This window comes from Tupaia chinensis, unplaced genomic scaffold (assembly GCF_000334495.1).
Source record: "Tupaia chinensis unplaced genomic scaffold, TupChi_1.0 Scaffold144346_1, whole genome shotgun sequence".
Classification (NCBI taxonomy): Eukaryota; Metazoa; Chordata; class Mammalia; order Scandentia; family Tupaiidae; genus Tupaia; species Tupaia belangeri.
Genome location: NW_006204205.1, coordinates 3484403 through 3501228, shown reverse-complemented (window position 1 = coordinate 3501228; position 16826 = coordinate 3484403). Strand labels below are relative to the sequence as shown.

The following is a 16826-nucleotide window of genomic DNA, read 5'->3' as shown; positions in this document are numbered from 1 at the left end:
GGACCTGGTGGCCGGGCGTGTTTGCGTGTGTGCCCAAGATCCCGAGACAAGAACGGAGGAGAAAGGATTGCGGCATGGCCATCCACTCTGGAGGATGATTTCTCACTTTCTGTCTCTCTGTCTCTCTCTGTCTGTCTGGCGAGCGCGCCATCCCCTGGGGGGGTAATTTCTCACTTTCTGTCTCTCTGTCTCTGTCTGTCTGGTGAGCGCACGCACCCTTATAGCAAAAACCTCTCAAAAAAAAAAAAAAAAAAAAAGAATTATTTTATTTTGACCAGAGAGTGATATTTTATGGACCTTTATCAACTACTACCTTCTCTCCAGCAACTTGAACTCCTCCCCTAATGAATTCCTTGAACTTTTCCATGGGCATTCAAACATGTTCCTCTAAAAGAAAATAAAGGTCTGCATTGAACTCATGTATCTCTCCAGCTACCACGCTGTCTCCTCCCAATTCTCCTTCAAGGCCAAACTTATCAAAAGTCTCTCTGGTTTTTCTACTTCCTCAGCAATGATTAATTTTTTTTTTAATTTCTAGAGGGCACTACACTCCCCAGAGAGAGAGAAGAGAGAAGGGAGAAATCACCTTCCAGTGAGGCATGGTCACACTGCAATCTCTTCTCCATTCCTCCATCCCGTCACGATTTGGAGAATGCAAACAAATGCACCTGGAGTGGCTTCTCAGGTTATCAGGGCCAAGACTCAAACCATGGTTGACCCTGTGGAATCCAACTCCCTTAAGCACTAGACTATAGGGCCAGCCCTAGCAATGATTTATTTTGTAAAAAGTTACCCAGAAAGATGTAAGGAGTAATACAATGAATATTTGTGCTTTCCATAAACCACCTTCAGAAGTAAAGCACTACCAACACAGTTGAAGGCTGTGTACTCTTTCTGGATCACACCTCCAGGGCTTCCCTCTCCACCTCCTGCAAGAAGTGGCTATGATTCTGATTCTGGTTTTAATCATCCTCTTGAATTTCTTTAAGCATTTACTCTATGTGTATGTATTCCTAAGTAGGATACTGAATTGCTTTGCATAATTTTCAACTTTATAAAAAGGGTATATTCTAAAGATTCCTTTTAAACTTCAGCATTATGAGGTTAATCCACGTTAATACATGTTGCTATAGCTCATTTTTAAAAAGGATTATTTTATTTAACTTTATTTATTATTATTATTTTCCAGTTTGATCAGAGAGAGGGAAAATGAGAAAGCAAGCCACAAGGTCCGGGACACAAACCATGGTCAGTCACATGCGAGTCCTTTAAGCACACAAGCTGCCGGCACCTAGTTCATTTATTTTCAATGCTGGGTACCCCCACATGGTTTATCCACTCTCTAGTTGAGGCAAATTTAGGTAGTTTTCCCTTTTCCAGTCATTAGAATGCTGTAGTAATTTTTTTTTGCATTTCTCTTTCTGTCAATGAGTGTGAGATTTTCTTTTTTTTTAAAGAGGTTTTTGCCTTAGGGCATATGTGCTTGACAAAGGGATAGAGAGAGAGGAAAGTGAGAAATCATCCCCCAGGGGAGATGACCATGCTGCAATCCCTTCTTCCCCATTCTTCTCCTGGGATCTTGGGCATGCACGAACATGTACCCAGCATGAATTTGAAGCCACTGGGTCTCAAACTGTGGTCGGGGCAAGTGGGAATGCAGTGCAAAAAACCATTACACCATCTGCTGGTCCTAAGTGTTTTTCTAGAATAGATACCTAGAAGTGTAGACCCAGCTACCGGGTCATGTCCACACCAGCTATAGACTCCTAAGATGCCCAGGTTAAGACCAGCTAGGAGGCACGGATCTGATTTCTAATCTCACCTATAGGCCAGACATGGTGGCCTGAATCTGTAATCTATGACTCAGGAGGCTAAGACAGGATTGAGAGGTTGAAGCCGGCCTGGGCAACAAGGCAAGACTCTGTCTAAAAAGAGCTGGGAATTGTAGCACACACCTGTAATCTGTTTAAAAGCCAGAGGATGCACATGTTTGCCAGGAGATAGAGAGACTGAGATGGAGAAAAGAAGAAAGAGAAAGCACACCCTGGAGAGGCATGGTCACACCACAATCCTCTCTCCTCCATTTGTCCACACTGCTTGGATTTGGGGCACATACACATAAGCACCTGGTGTGTTTTTTAAAGCTACCAGGACTGGGATTCAAACGGCATGGTCACCATGTAGGATCCAGCTCCCTTATCCACTTGGCCACAAGACTGGCCCAACAAATGTCTTTTTTTTTTTTTTTTTGAGAGATTTTTGCTATAGGGCGCGTGCGCTCGCCAGACAGACAGACAGAGACATAGAGACAGAAAGCGAGAAATCACCCCCCAGGGGGAATGGTCACACCACAATCCCTTCTCCTCCATTCTCTTCTCAGGATCTTGGGCACGCACGCACACACGCCCGGCATGAGTTCTAAGCCACCGGGTCCGGGACGCCATCCATGGTCGACTACGTGGGAGTCCAGCGACATAGCCATTACGCTAATTGCTGGTTCCCTTTCTAAGCTTCTTGAACTCATAAGTGCTCTTTACAACTTCAGGCAATTCAGTAAACAATTCCCCTTTCCTTCAAAATTAAGTACATAGTTATTTTGATTTTCATTAAAGACTCCTCTCCTACTAGCCAATAAGCTGGGAACATATATAGTAGCCTACTGGTTAAGGGAGCCAGATCCCACATGGCTGGCAGTGGTTTAAATGCAAGCCCCAGTGGCTTAAGAAACACACGGAGAGTGTGTGCATGCTCAAAATCCTGAGAGGGTGGATAAATGGAGAAGGATTGCAGCATGACCATGCCTCATGGGGGATGCTTTTTCCTCTCCTGTTTCTTTGTCTCTCTCTCTGATGAGCACATGTACCCTGTGGCAATTTAAAAAATTGAAATTAAAAATATATACATAACTACCAACCTTTCTGCTAGTTCAGGGAAACCCAACACTACACTACCATACCAATTAGCTGTTCTAAAATGCTGGTTTTAAACAGGCTTCACTTATTAACTCCAGCAATCTATCTTGTTCATTTGCGGTTACGTGCCTTATTGAACTCTATATTACATGTGTATTTAGCATAACTACTGCTCAAGTTTGGAACAAAAACCACTCATGCTGCAAACTGTTTCATGTTGATTAATTACAAAGATGGCATCAAGATATGTATCTTATAGTGAAAATCTGATACTGCCTACTATGCAAGGATTCTTTTGGGCTGGCCTGCCTATATTGATACCATGTTGTGACCTAGTTTTAGCCATCATTTTTCTCTGTCTGAACCACTGCAAAATGACTATAATGTATTGTAACTTGGCATGCACACAATAAACAAAATCTAAACCAGTAACAAAGCCCCTTGGGAGTATATGGCTATAAAGTAGCCCTTCCAAAGTTTCTTAAAACTCATTAATGCCCAAGAATGTCCAGTTAGAAGACTACTGCAGAATACAGAACACTACTAAGAAGTCTGAAGAAAAGAAGTCGAAAATCGGATTTGTAGTTTAGTGGGAAAAATCACTCTAAGTCAATGTAAGAAGATTAGATGGCAATAAGAGAACAAACGAGAAGGCTACGGCAACAATCCAAGTGAGAAATGAAGGCCTGCATTATGGCTGTCATGTGAAAATGTAGATAATATCAAGAAAGGGTGTGAATTCAAAGATTTTTTTTTTTAGAGATTTATTTTTGCCTTAGGGTACATACACTCACTGGAGAGAGAGAGACACAGTGAGAGGAAAAGTGAGAAATCACCCACCCCTCTCCCCAGGAGATAGCCACACCACAAGCCCTTCTCCTCCATTCTCCTCCCAGGATCTTGGGCCGTAGCATGATTTTCAAGCCACTGGGTCTGGGACTCAAACCACAGTTGTTCATGTGGGAGGTCCAGCGATTTAATTGTTACGCCATCTGCTGGCCCTTTTTTAAGAAAGTATTGAGGGACCAACAGATGGTGTAATGGTTATGTCGCTAGACTCCCACGTAGTTGACTAAGGTTTGAGTCCTGGACCCAGTGGCTTAAAACTCATGCCAGGAGCGTATGCATGTGTGCCCAAAATTGCGAGAGGAGAATAGAGAAGGGATTGTGGAGTGCCCATCCACCCAGGGGATGATTTCTTGCTATCTGTCTGTCTCTTTGGTGAGCACATGCACCCTGTAACAAAAATCTGTGCCCCAGAAAGAAAGTACTGATGAATCTTGGGAGCCAGTGAGATATTAGAACAGAGGAATTAAAAACATCCAGGTTTTTGGAAAAAGTGATGACAGTGGTGCCATTCTCTAGGACATGGAACAGAGCAGGATTTGGGGATGAGGGGACTGAAAAGTAGTAGAACAGTTAAATCTATACATTTACAAGGACTATCAATGTCAATAGTCTCACTTCACCTCCAGGTTTTCTGGAAATTCTCTTCCCCATTCACACAGCTATACTAAGAGAAATCGTGCTATATCTACAGCATGATTTTACCCACCAGATACAGCTGATGAGTGGATTTTGAATCCCCAATTAAAGTCAGGCCAATGCTAAGACTCTGCCTGTACATGTAATACATACAGACATATGTATAATAGTATTCATAAAACACAGTATTAACAGTATACTATAGAGTCTAATATAGTATACGATAATACTATATTATGTGATAGTATAAATATCCTAATATATGCATTATAAATACTATCTGTAATATATGCATAACATATACAATATAGAAATATTGGGACTAGCAGTTAGCGTAATGGCTATTGTCGCCGGACTCCCATGTAGTTGACCGCGGTTCATGTCCCAGACCTGGTGGCTTAAAACTCACGCCGGGCACGTGTGCGTGCGTGCCCAAGATCCCGAGAGGAGAATGGAGAAGGGACTGCGGCGTGGCCATCCCCCCTGGAGGGATGATTTCTCGCTTTCTGTCTCTCTGTCTCTGTCTGTCTGGTGAACGCACGTGCCCTATAGCAAAAAACCTCTCCAAAAAAGAAAAAAAAAATATATATATATATTAAACACATTTATTTGTACATATATACATGTATATATTTTATATGTACAATATACATCATATATACATACACATATATATTTTTTTCTACAAACAAAAAACCTTAACAGCAACCACAGTAAAAAGGACCTACATAGCTGGCCCCAGATCCCACATGGCCAACTACATGGTTCAAGATTCCGACCCAGTAGACTGAAAGTCACACAGGCATGTGTATATGTATGACCAGAATCTGGAGAGGAAAATGGAGGAGAAAGGGATTGTGGTGTGGCCATCCCTCCCCGGGGGGGGGGGGGGTGATCTCTCACTTTCCCTTTTTCTCTCTGTCTCTGATGAGCACACACACTCTGTAGAAAAAAAAAAAAAGAAAGAAAAAGAAAAGAAGTGAAAGGGACCTTCACAGCTAGCTACTCAACCTTAAAGCAATCCTCAGACCCAAGTATTCACTAAGGCTTATCTGATCTACGACAAAGGTCAATGAACTTTTTTACTACCAGTTAGTAAATATTCAGGCTTGTAAGGCTATATAGTCACAATTATTCACCTTTACCTCTCTAGCAGCAAAACCAGCCACAGACAACATATAAACAAACAGTGTACTGTTCCAATAAAACTTTACTATACACACAAAAGTTTGTTTCCCATAATATTTACTTGTCAAAATTGTTTTCTTTTTAAAAAATTATTTAATTTTATTTATTATTTTTATTTCATTTGCTATAGTGCACATGAGCGCACCAAAGAGTGAGAGCGAGGAAGTGAGAAAGTAAGCCAGTGGTCTGCCACATGGGACTCCAGTGCCCCAACTAGCACACCACCTGCTGGCCCTGCCAAAAAAGAATTTTTTAAAAATTATTTCCCACCATTTAAAAATGTAAAAACCATTCTTAGCTTGCAGGTTGTGAAATCGCAAGGAAAGAATGGAGCAGAAGGAACTGCGGCATGGCTGTACCCCCTGCAGGGTGGTCTTTTGCTTTCCCTCTCTCTGTTTCTCTCTCTGGAGAGTGTACACACCCTAAGACAAAAAAAATCTTAAAAAAAATTTTTTTTTAAAAAAGCAGGTTATGGGAACCAGCAGTTAGCGTAATGGCTATGTCGCTGGACTCCCACGTAGTCGACCACGGTTCATGTCCCGGACCCGGTGGCTTAAAACTCACGCTGGGCGCGTGTGCGTGCGTGCCCAAGATCCCAAGAGGAGAATGGAGGAGAAGGGATTGCGGTGTGACCATCCCCCCTGGGGAGTGATTTCTCGCTTTCTGTCTCTATGTCTCTCTCTCTCTGTCTGGCGAGCGCACGCGCCCTACAGTGAAAATCTCTCAAAAAAAAAAAAAAAGCAGGTTATATTGGGCCTGCTGACTATAGTTTGGTGACCCTTTGCAGCACAGAACTGCCCTCCCCTAAACATCATTTTCACATGCCATTTCAGTGTTAACATGAGATGACAAAGAAAATCCTTCCAGGGTACAGAAGTGAAAACATTTGGGGGCAGCTCTGTAACATGACTGTAACATACTGCTTATGAGAAGCCACATCCCACGTGGGGACTGTGGGTTGAATCCTTGCCTGGTCTGCCTGAGACATGTTCAGCACAAACATGAGGCCCTAGATCCAACAGACAGGAGAACTGGACAAAGGGGATCACAGCATGACAGACCCTGGGGAAAGTGCTTCTGCCTCTTTTCCCTCTTCTCCTCTGCCCTCTCTCATACTCGCAACAACTCTTTCACGAATAAAGAAAAGAAAACTGTTCAGTTGGCTGACAGAAGAATTCACTCCATTTGCGATGAACTGAGTCTGTCAGCAAGCTGTAAGTTTGGGAATAATGATGATACCTTCTCCTTCCCTCCCCTCTTAAGAGTTCTAGTTATTTTTCCCCATGACTGTACATCAGTTATCTTAGGAAATGGCTTTGTATTTAGTCCAGAGTTTTTTGGGGTTTTTTTATTGTATTATTTATTTTATTTTGGCCAAACAGAGACAGAGGGAGAGAGGAAAAGTGAGAAACCAAGCTGCCAGATCCGGGACTCAAACCATGGTTAGCTGTGTGGGAGTCCAGCGTCCCAAACACCACTTCACCTGCCAGCCCAGTCCATAGTTTTTAAGACTTGTGACAAAGCACCAATAGAGGCTATCACCAATAGAATCTGAATTTGAGAGAACGGTGACCTTTGGATGCGAGAGCTAGATATGAATGTGGGCTATCTCCTACAACAAAGAATGATGTATAACTGACATATTATGTTAAAACATTTAGCAGACAAAAGTAGAACTCCACATGAGCACCAAATAGCCACGGGAGAAATGAGGTGGAAGCTCTGTTTTAGAGTGTCCTTTACTCCACTGCTCCTTGGCATACAGCTCAAGAATGCTATTTCAATGTAGCCCCCCCAACCAAACTTGAGAGTTCAGAAGTAGATTCATAACCTAAGGAGTATCTTTCCTGGAACCTGGGATTCATAGTCAAAACAGTTTTTCTCTGATGGCAAAAGATATCAGATTTCAAACACAGCAAATGTTAAAAGTCAGTCTACAGCAAAAGAGATATAACTAAACACTCTGAATTTCACATAAGAGATAAGGAAATTCTCCTGACCACATTTCGAGTCTTTGGATCCAGCAATTCTTGAGTTCTAACTGTCCTCTTGTGGTCTGGTCCTCTTTCTTAGAACTCACAGGAGGGGATATGCACTTTGTTCTCAATACATTTCTTTTCTGCTTAAAGCTGGATCTGTATCACTTTCTTAACTAAAAATGCCTACTGGACAATCTCTAAAGAGGGTATTAAGTTAGATGAAAGAATTCTGATATTTACAAAACACTTACAGATGATAAGCAAAGCAACAGAAATGGGTGATATCACCCAGAAGAGAGACAAGAGAAAGCCAAGGCTAAAATTCAGAACTGGGACCGGACTCTAGCGTAATGGATGTCACTGGACTCCCACATAGTCGACCACGGTTCGCGTCCCGGACCCAGTGGCTTTAATCTCACACCGGGCGCGTGTGCGTGCGTGCCCAAGATCCCGAGAGGAGAATGGAGGAGAAGGGATTGCGGCATGACCATCCCCCCTGGGGGATGATTTCTCGCTTTCTGTCTCTATGTCTCTCTCTGTCTGTCTGGTGAGTGCACGCGCCCTATAGCGTAAACCCCCCCCCCCAAAAAAAAAAATCCAGAACTACCAGTATCATGGAGTTAGCAGAGAATTAGAAGTCTGCAGAAACCACAACCAGTAAGAAGAAAGGCAGGAAGAGGGAAGTCATAATGTCGAGGGAGAAACATTATCAAAGAAAAAATGGTTAACAATATCGAGTATAGAAAGAGTCACAGGACTAAGCAATGACCATACAATTTGGCTGAGTATAGGTAACCTCAGTAAGAATAATATTACTGGTGCAGCAAAATAAGAAGCCAAGCTGGAGGTTTAAGAGTGAGTAAGAAATGCACGACACTACCTAAGAAGTATTTTTTCCATTAAAAGAAAAAAATCAGGCAGGACCAGCAGTTAGCGTAATGGCTACAGCACTGGACTCCCATATAGTCGACTGCAGTTCAAGTCCCGAACCCAGTGACTTAAACTCACCCCGGGCACCTGTGCGTGTGTGCCCAAGATCCCGAGAGGAGAATGGAGAAGAAAGGATTGCTGCGTGGCCATCACCCCTGGGGGTTGATTTCTTGCTTTCTGTTTCTGTCTCTCTGTCCTTCCGGCGAGTCCACGCACTCTATAACAAAAACCTCTCAAAAAAAAGAAAAAAGAAAAAGAAAAAATCAGGGACCAGCAGATGGTATAATGGTTACATCACTGGACTCCCATGTAGTTAACCGCAGTTGGAGGCCTGGACCTGGCAGCTTAAAACTCAGACCAGGAGCATGTGTGTGCATGCCCAAAGTCCTAAGAGGAGAGCTGAGAAGGGATCGTGGTGTGGTCATCCCCCCGGGGAGTGATTTCTCGCTTTCTCTCTGTGTCTCCTGTGAGCACACACGCCCTATAGCAAAAATCTCTCTAGGGGGGAAAAAAAAGCTTTTAAATGTGACTATTGATTTACAGGAAATACAGGGGACAGAGGAACATAGTACATGAAACCATAGGGACATAGCACAATCCAGACCTGAGAAAGACCTGGTTTCTTCAATAAACCAACTGTATAGGAACAACAATAAAGAAAAAGGGAATTGACAGCAATAAAATAAAGGTTGAGACACATATAAACCCAATGTAACATATAGACCTTACTGGGTCCTAACTCAATCACACTGTAAAAAAAAAGCAAAAACTGTAATCAGGAACATGTGAACACATGATAATACTAAAGAATTAGTTGGTGTGCTTAGTGTATAATAGTGTATAATATTGTGATTATTGTTTTAAACTTTATATTTTATAGATATACAATGAAATATTATAACACAGTTTTCCTTTCACCTAGGGTGTCTTCCCTGATAAAGAGTGCTAAATGTCATCTTGCAGGGTACAATCCCATGACAATTAGAGCAGGATGAAGATTCAAACAAAACTTTAAGGCAAAGGTACTTGCACTAAATCTTAAAAGATAGTGCATTTTTAAGGTATAAAACCAAAGGGAAACGTGATATCTGGAATATCACTTCCCAGATGGAAGAAATGGAAGCAATGGCAAAGAATCCAGAAGACCTGTCTCTGCAGAGTATTAGCCTGTACTCGGCTCTCCCTAAAACTGTTTCGTCCCTAATGAAGTCACGGAAAGGGAAAGTGACAACCCACTAGGTAACTCCAAAACTGACAAAATCATGGAGAAGCCATTTAGGCCCAAAGCAGCCCCAGGGAGAACCCAGTACCAGGACAGATCATTATGCTCCCAGGTAACCAAACCACTGGCTTTCCAGGGTAAATCTATTCATGTCCATCCTGATTCACTGGCTGCAACAACCTTAGGAAAATACATGAAGTTCTGTCACCTGTCCTAGAAAATGATTATTAAACTAATTAGTGTAGGGGCCAACAGGTAGCATGGGGGTTGGGGTGCTGGACTCTCACATGGCCAACCACAGTTTGAGGCCTGGATCTGGCGGCTTACTCATTTTCCCTCTCTCTCACTCTCTCTGATCAAATAAAAATGATGGTGATGAATAAAATTAAATAATTATTTTTTTAAATTATTTTATTTTATGTTATTTATTTATTGATTGATTAGTTTATTTCGATTTGACCAGAGAGGGACAGAGTGAGAGAGAGAGACAAAGAGAAAGTGAGAAAGCAAGCCACCAATTCTAGGACTAGAACTGCGGTCAGCCATGTGGGAGTCTAGCGCCCTTAACTACCATGGCACCTGTCAGCCCCAATAATTCTTCTTAAAAAATAAATAAATAAATTAGTTTGAGACAGTACCCACTAAGAAGTTGTGTCTCCCTGTCTAATAACCACCATCATGGTTCATCAGGCACTTCAAGAGAGCTAAGGTTACATGAAATGCATTCTCACAGAACATTCCTGGGGGCCAGCAGGTGGCGTGGTGGTTAAGGGTGCTGGGCTCCCACATGGCCAACTCCAGTTTGAGTCCCAGACCTGGCAGCTTGCTTGCTCGCTCGCTCTCTCTCTCTCTCTTCCCCCTCTGTCCCTCTCTGGTCAAATTAAAACAAATAAATAAATAAATAAAGTTAAATAAAATAACTCTTTAAAAAAAAGAAAATAACATTCCTCAGGTTACAGATTTTTAAAATAAAGTGCAGCTGATGTAGCCTATACTTTCAAGATAAATAAGTTTTTTTTTCTTCAAAAATAGAATGGGTAGGGACCAGCAGTTAGTGTAATGGCTATGTGGCTGAACTCCCATGTAGTTGACAGCGGTTCGAGTCCTGGACCCGGTGGCATCAATTCACACTGGGTACGTGTGCGTGCATGCCCAAGATCCTAAGAGGAGAATGGAGGAAAAGGGACTGCGATGTGGCCATCCCCCTGGGGGGATGATTTCTTGCTTTCTGTCTCTCTGTCTGTCTTTCTGGCGAGGGCATGCGCCCAATAGCAAAACCTCTCTAAAAAAAAAAAAAAAAGAATGGGTATTCCTACTATTAAAATGTTTGGAAATATTTTGGAACTGAATCTAGTGGCTCTGATATTTTCTATGTGCCAATAACATTAACGTTCTCAGAACACAGGCCAGCAGGTGACGTTATGGTTAAGGGCACTGGACTCACAAATGACCAACCACAGTTTGAGTCCCGGACATGGTAGCTTGCTTTCTCACTTTCTCTCTCTCACACTGGTCAAATTTAAATAAATAAATAAATAAATAAAGTTAAATAATTCTTAAAGAAAAAAAAACCCTCAGAAGAAAAAATGGAACTCAAGACAAACAGAAATGCAAATGATCACCAAAACTCAGTAACTGGAACATTTATTACTACCTCTTACACATACAGGAGTATCACTTCAAATAATCAAAATGAGGCTGGCCTCCTGGCCTAGTGGTTAAAGGGAGCTGGATTCCACAAGGCAAGAGGCATTTTTTTTTGTTTTGGAGAGGTTTTGCTATAGGGCGTGTGCGCTCGCCAGACAGACAGAGACAGACAGAGACACAGAAAGCGAGAAATCACCCTCCAGAGGGGATGGTCATGCCGCAATCCCTTCTCCTCCATTCTCCTCTTGGGATCTTGGGCACGCACGCACACGTGCCTGGCGTGAGTTTTAAGCCACCGGGTCCGGGACTTGAACCGTGGTTGACTACGTGGGAGTCCAGCGACATAGCCATTACGCTAACTGCTGGTTCCCAAGGCAAGAGGCATTTTTGAGTCCTGGCCTAGCAGCTTAAAAACACTGGGCATGTGTGCATGCATATCTGGAGCCCCAACAGGATGAAGAAATGGAGGAGAAGGAATTGTGATGGGACCACACCCATCAGGGGGAGCTTTCTCCCTCTTCCTCTCCTCCCCCATCTGTCTCCCAGCAAGTGCTCATGCCCTTTGGCATTTAAAAAAGACAGTTCTGGGACCAGCAGATGGTGTAATGGTTACATTGCGAGACTCACTTGGTTGACTGCAGTTCGGTGGCTTCAAACTCACACCAGGGGCATGTGTGTACGTGCCCAAAATCCCAGGAGAGGAATGGAAAAGAGACTGTAACGTGGCCATCCCTTGATTTCTCTCTCTCCATCTCTCCAGAGAGCACGTGTATCCTATGGCAAAAATCTCTCTCAAAAAAACAACAAAAGAGAGACCAGCAGTTAGTGTAATGGCTATGTCGCTAGACTCCCATGTAGTCGACCGCGGTTCGCGTCCTGGACCGGGTGGCTTAAAACTCATGCTGGGCGCCTGTGCGTGCGTGCCCAAGATCCCGGAGAAGGGATTGTGGTGTAGCCATCGCCCCTGGGGGGTGATTTCTTGCTTTCTGTCTCTCTGTCTCTCTCTGTCTTCCTGGTGAGCGCACAAGCCCTATAGTAAAAACCTCTCCAAAAATAAAAAGAAAAAAGAAAAGAAAAAGACAAATAAAACAAAAGAAGAAGAAAAAGGAGGATTACATGCATATTGTTGACAGACAGGTCTTACACACCATCTCCACTGTCAGACTCGGAGTCTCACGAACCCTCTACAAACATAATACAGTGGCGTCTAGAGCCTCTCCTGCCTGGCCTGGCCTGAAGAGCGCGATGAAATGATACCATTTAGCTCTGTGACGTGGGCCCTGCTATTACAGAACAGGAGGACAGGAGGCTGAGCTGCTGAGCCACTCGCCCAGACTTACTCAAGGACCACGTAGCCGATTGGGGTTTTAAGCGAGAAATCACCCTCCAGAGGGGATGGTCATGCCGCAATCCCTTCTCCTCCATTCTCCTCTTGGGATCTTGGGCACGCACGCACACGTGCCTGGCGTGAGTTTTAAGCCACCGGGTCCGGGACTTGAACCGTGGTTGACTACGTGGGAGTCCAGCGACATAGCCATTACGCTAACTGCTGGTTCCCAAGGCAAGAGGCATTTTTGAGTCCTGGCCTAGCAGCTTAAAAACACTGGGCATGTGTGCATGCATATCTGGAGCCCCAACAGGATGAAGAAATGGAGGAGAAGGAATTGTGATGGGACCACACCCATCAGGGGGAGCTTTCTCCCTCTTCCTCTCCTCCCCCATCTGTCTCCCAGCAAGTGCTCATGCCCTTTGGCATTTAAAAAAGACAGTTCTGGGACCAGCAGATGGTGTAATGGTTACATTGCGAGACTCACTTGGTTGACTGCAGTTCGGTGGCTTCAAACTCACACCAGGGGCATGTGTGTACGTGCCCAAAATCCCAGGAGAGGAATGGAAAAGAGACTGTAACGTGGCCATCCCTTGATTTCTCTCTCTCCATCTCTCCAGAGAGCACGTGTATCCTATGGCAAAAATCTCTCTCAAAAAAACAACAAAAGAGAGACCAGCAGTTAGTGTAATGGCTATGTCGCTAGACTCCCATGTAGTCGACCGCGGTTCGCGTCCTGGACCGGGTGGCTTAAAACTCATGCTGGGCGCCTGTGCGTGCGTGCCCAAGATCCCGGAGAAGGGATTGTGGTGTAGCCATCGCCCCTGGGGGGTGATTTCTTGCTTTCTGTCTCTCTGTCTCTCTCTGTCTTCCTGGTGAGCGCACAAGCCCTATAGCAAAAACCTCCCCCCCCAAAAAAAAAGTAGAAAAAAAAAAAGACAGCACTAAAAAATGGAGAAAAAACAAAACAAAACAAAACCAACAACCACAACCAAGGTGGATGGGTATAGAGAGAGTTACAAGATGTGGGGGCGTTTTTCTTACCTATCAGAGAGCAACAAGGTAACAGGTCAGGTTAGCTTTAAGCAGTCTTTAGTCACTAACTCAGCATTTCACAATAACTCAGACTGGCAACCACCCTCCCAGAAATCAAATATAATTGTTCCAACTTAGCAGAGAAAATGAAAGAGGGAATGGCAAAAACATAATGAAGATTGAGAGAAAGTCAAGAAACCTTTGTTTATAAAGGAAAGCCTCTGTTTTAGCAAGATAGTTATAGGTTAGAAAAGTTTTTATAAGATACCTGTAGAATATGGCTAAAGTGAAAAAAAAATCTAAGTCATTAATTTTTCAAATATACCACTCTTCTGGGTCATTGTCCAGGTTTCCCCTCCACACTTAAAAGTACCTCATTGATTTTATGAAAAATACTACATGGCAAAGAGAGGCCCCATGCATTTGGAACTCCATTCTAAACCAGTAGATGGCCACGAAAATAAAAATACCTGTTTTCTTTGTTCCTCTCAGGTACACATAAAACCATTACATTTACCTTACCTCCTCAAAAAAGGTGTGATGCACTACTTTAAGGTTTCATCATTCTGTCTCATCTTCTGAAGTTACTAATGCTTTTTGCCCTTCAAATATTGATCACTTGTTCATTCAGTTTTCTTTACCTTTCGGTGAAATTTTAAGATTGAACAACTTGACAGAACAAGTTCAAGTGCAAAATATTATCATATTCAGGGACCAGCAGTTGGCATAATGGCTATGTCGCTGGACTCCCATGTAGTTGATTGCGCGCGGTTGGAGTCCTGGACACTGTGGCTTAACCTCACGCCGGGCGCGTGTGCGTGCGTGCCCAAGATCCGGAGAGGAGAATGGAGGAGAAGGGATTGCGGCGTGACCATCCCCCCTGGGGGGTGATTTCTCGCTTTCTGTCTCTCTGTCTCTGTCTGGTGAGCGCATGCGCCCTATAGCAAAAACCTCTCAACAAAAAAATATTATCATATTCATATCACACCAACAACTAATAAACTACTGGGAATGATAAAGAAAAGAAGATGCTTGATCTAAAGATACTAGCACAGACCTATGACAACCCCGCAGGATATATTTACTGTTGGGGGGGGGGGTACAAGAACTCAAGAGCACTGAGAAGAGAATGTGTGGATGAATCTGCTTGTGAGAATTTGACACGCAGAAAGTTTACCGGAACAAAAATATTTTATCTTTAAGAATTCTTAATTACACAGCTTCACCAAAGCATCATATTGTCACTTTATTTTTTAAATAATTATTTACTTCAATTTATTTAATGCCATTATTTTTTAAATTTGACCAGAGAGAGACAGAAAGAGAGGGAAAGTTAGCTGCCAGGTCCAGAACTTAAACCGTGGTCAACCATGTGGGAGTCCAGACGTGCCTTAACCACTCCGCCACCTGCTGGCCCCACATACTGTCACTTTTAAGTTCCACAATTGTAGACTATGTTCCAATGAACACAGCTAAGCTCTTTGTTCAACCAAATAGTTAAGGTTTGGTCAGTACAGGAGAACCCAGTTATCCATTCTATCTTGTCTACACTTGATGCAAAATTCTACTTAAAGTAAAATTTGCCTACTGTTCCTCGGAGATAAGAAAAATCAAAGCCTGCAAACCACTACAAACTGAATGCAACTGCTGGCATTTTTAAACACACACATAAAACCATCTGACTGCTTCCAGGTTTCTGGTAAACTGACTCTTACCAAAAGTTAAAAAGAACTTCTTAAGACTTTTTTATGTTTAGTGACTGAAAGATGCAGTGATGAATAAAGAAAATAAACCTGAGAAATTTAAAGAAGCCAGCTTTGTGGAAAACCAAGTGGCCACTTGCCAACTCTTCTTTATGCACATATAACCAAAGATGATTCTAGGCAGACTCACAGGCTACAAAAGCTCTTTATCAAATCCTAATTAAGAAAGTCTGTATAAATATTTCAAGTCTGATAAGGACAGTTAAATTAAAAAAAGAAAAAAAAAAAGCTTTATAAAGCTCTGCAGAACCAATACAGAAACAAAGCTTTGAGCTTTTCACATCTGAGCCCGAAACACAGCATACATTTTAAATGTCACATTTACAAACAGTTTATTCAGTCACCTATAGCTTAGATTCCCTCAAGAAATACACGGTCACTGGCAAAGAGAATGGCTTTAGTTTTAAATCTCCCCATGGCCAGCCGGGAAGAAATCACACAATTCTTTTGTGAATTGAAACTGACAAAAACTACAAGAACCCCAAATTGAACTCTACATCCTAGTTTGAACTTCATACACAAGCATTTCAGATTTGTAGTTTCACTTCCTATAAATGATGTTGTTTGTGAATGAAAAGGGTAATAAAGATTCTCCCCAAACTCCTGGACCCCATGATCCATCCTCAAAGAGTGGAAGGAACAGCAAAGTGGAAGGAACAAAGCACTGACGTCAATTACGAGATTAACCCCGAGCACAGGCAGCTGGAGGAAAGGCCTAAACATCAATATCCAAATACGAGCCATAGGCTAACTGGGTAACAGGCCGGCTCCGAAGTTGTGGGGGGTATTCGAGTATCGCACCCTCAGGTTCCCATTTGTGGTCACCCTCCTTCGCTAGTCAAAGACAAGGTATTTTTCCTTTTTTTTTTTTTTTTTTTTTTTGTGGCGGGGGGTGGTGTGCGCAGAATCGCGAGAAGGAAAGCGAGAACTAGTTGGGAAATGATAGCCAGAATCTGGGCCTATTTTCTCTTTAACTAGAAATAACTTGAAATCGAGGAGGGCATTAAAAAGTAACAAATCAGCCGATGGAATGGCTAAGGGATGGAAAGGATTAAGGAACCCCAGAGGAAAGAAGAAACGGTGAAAAAGACGGATTTCTGGGAAATTTTGTTAGGATTGGGTTAGCCTTTTTAATTTTCCTTTTTCTTTTTGCAGGAGGGTGGGGAGGGCCACGCCAAGGCTAAGGGCGAAGCCGGATGGAGCGGCCCCAGCCCCAGGTCTCCCCGAGTCGGCCGACCGCGGCCACCCCTCCCCCGCGGCCGGCCCGGCCCTCCGTCCGTCCGTCCCTCAGCGCGTCTCACCTCCAGTCCCGGCTCCGCTAGGCCCGAACCATCTCCC

At 43.2% G+C, this 16826-nt stretch overlaps 1 protein-coding gene across 3 annotated transcripts in view; it reads right to left on the bottom strand.

Annotated features, from left to right (window-relative positions):
• Window positions 1-16826, bottom strand: part of AFF4 (ALF transcription elongation factor 4) — an 89203-nt gene that overhangs the window by 65787 nt on the left and 6590 nt on the right. For 2 of the 3 annotated variants that reach the window (XM_006166867.3, XM_027767644.1), the window contains exon 1: window positions 16790-16826. The exons of the other annotated variant lie outside the window; for it this stretch is intronic. The gene's annotated coding sequence lies outside the window, so the exon portion shown is untranslated. The remainder of the gene's footprint in view (window positions 1-16789) is intronic. 3 annotated transcript variants of the gene reach the window in all.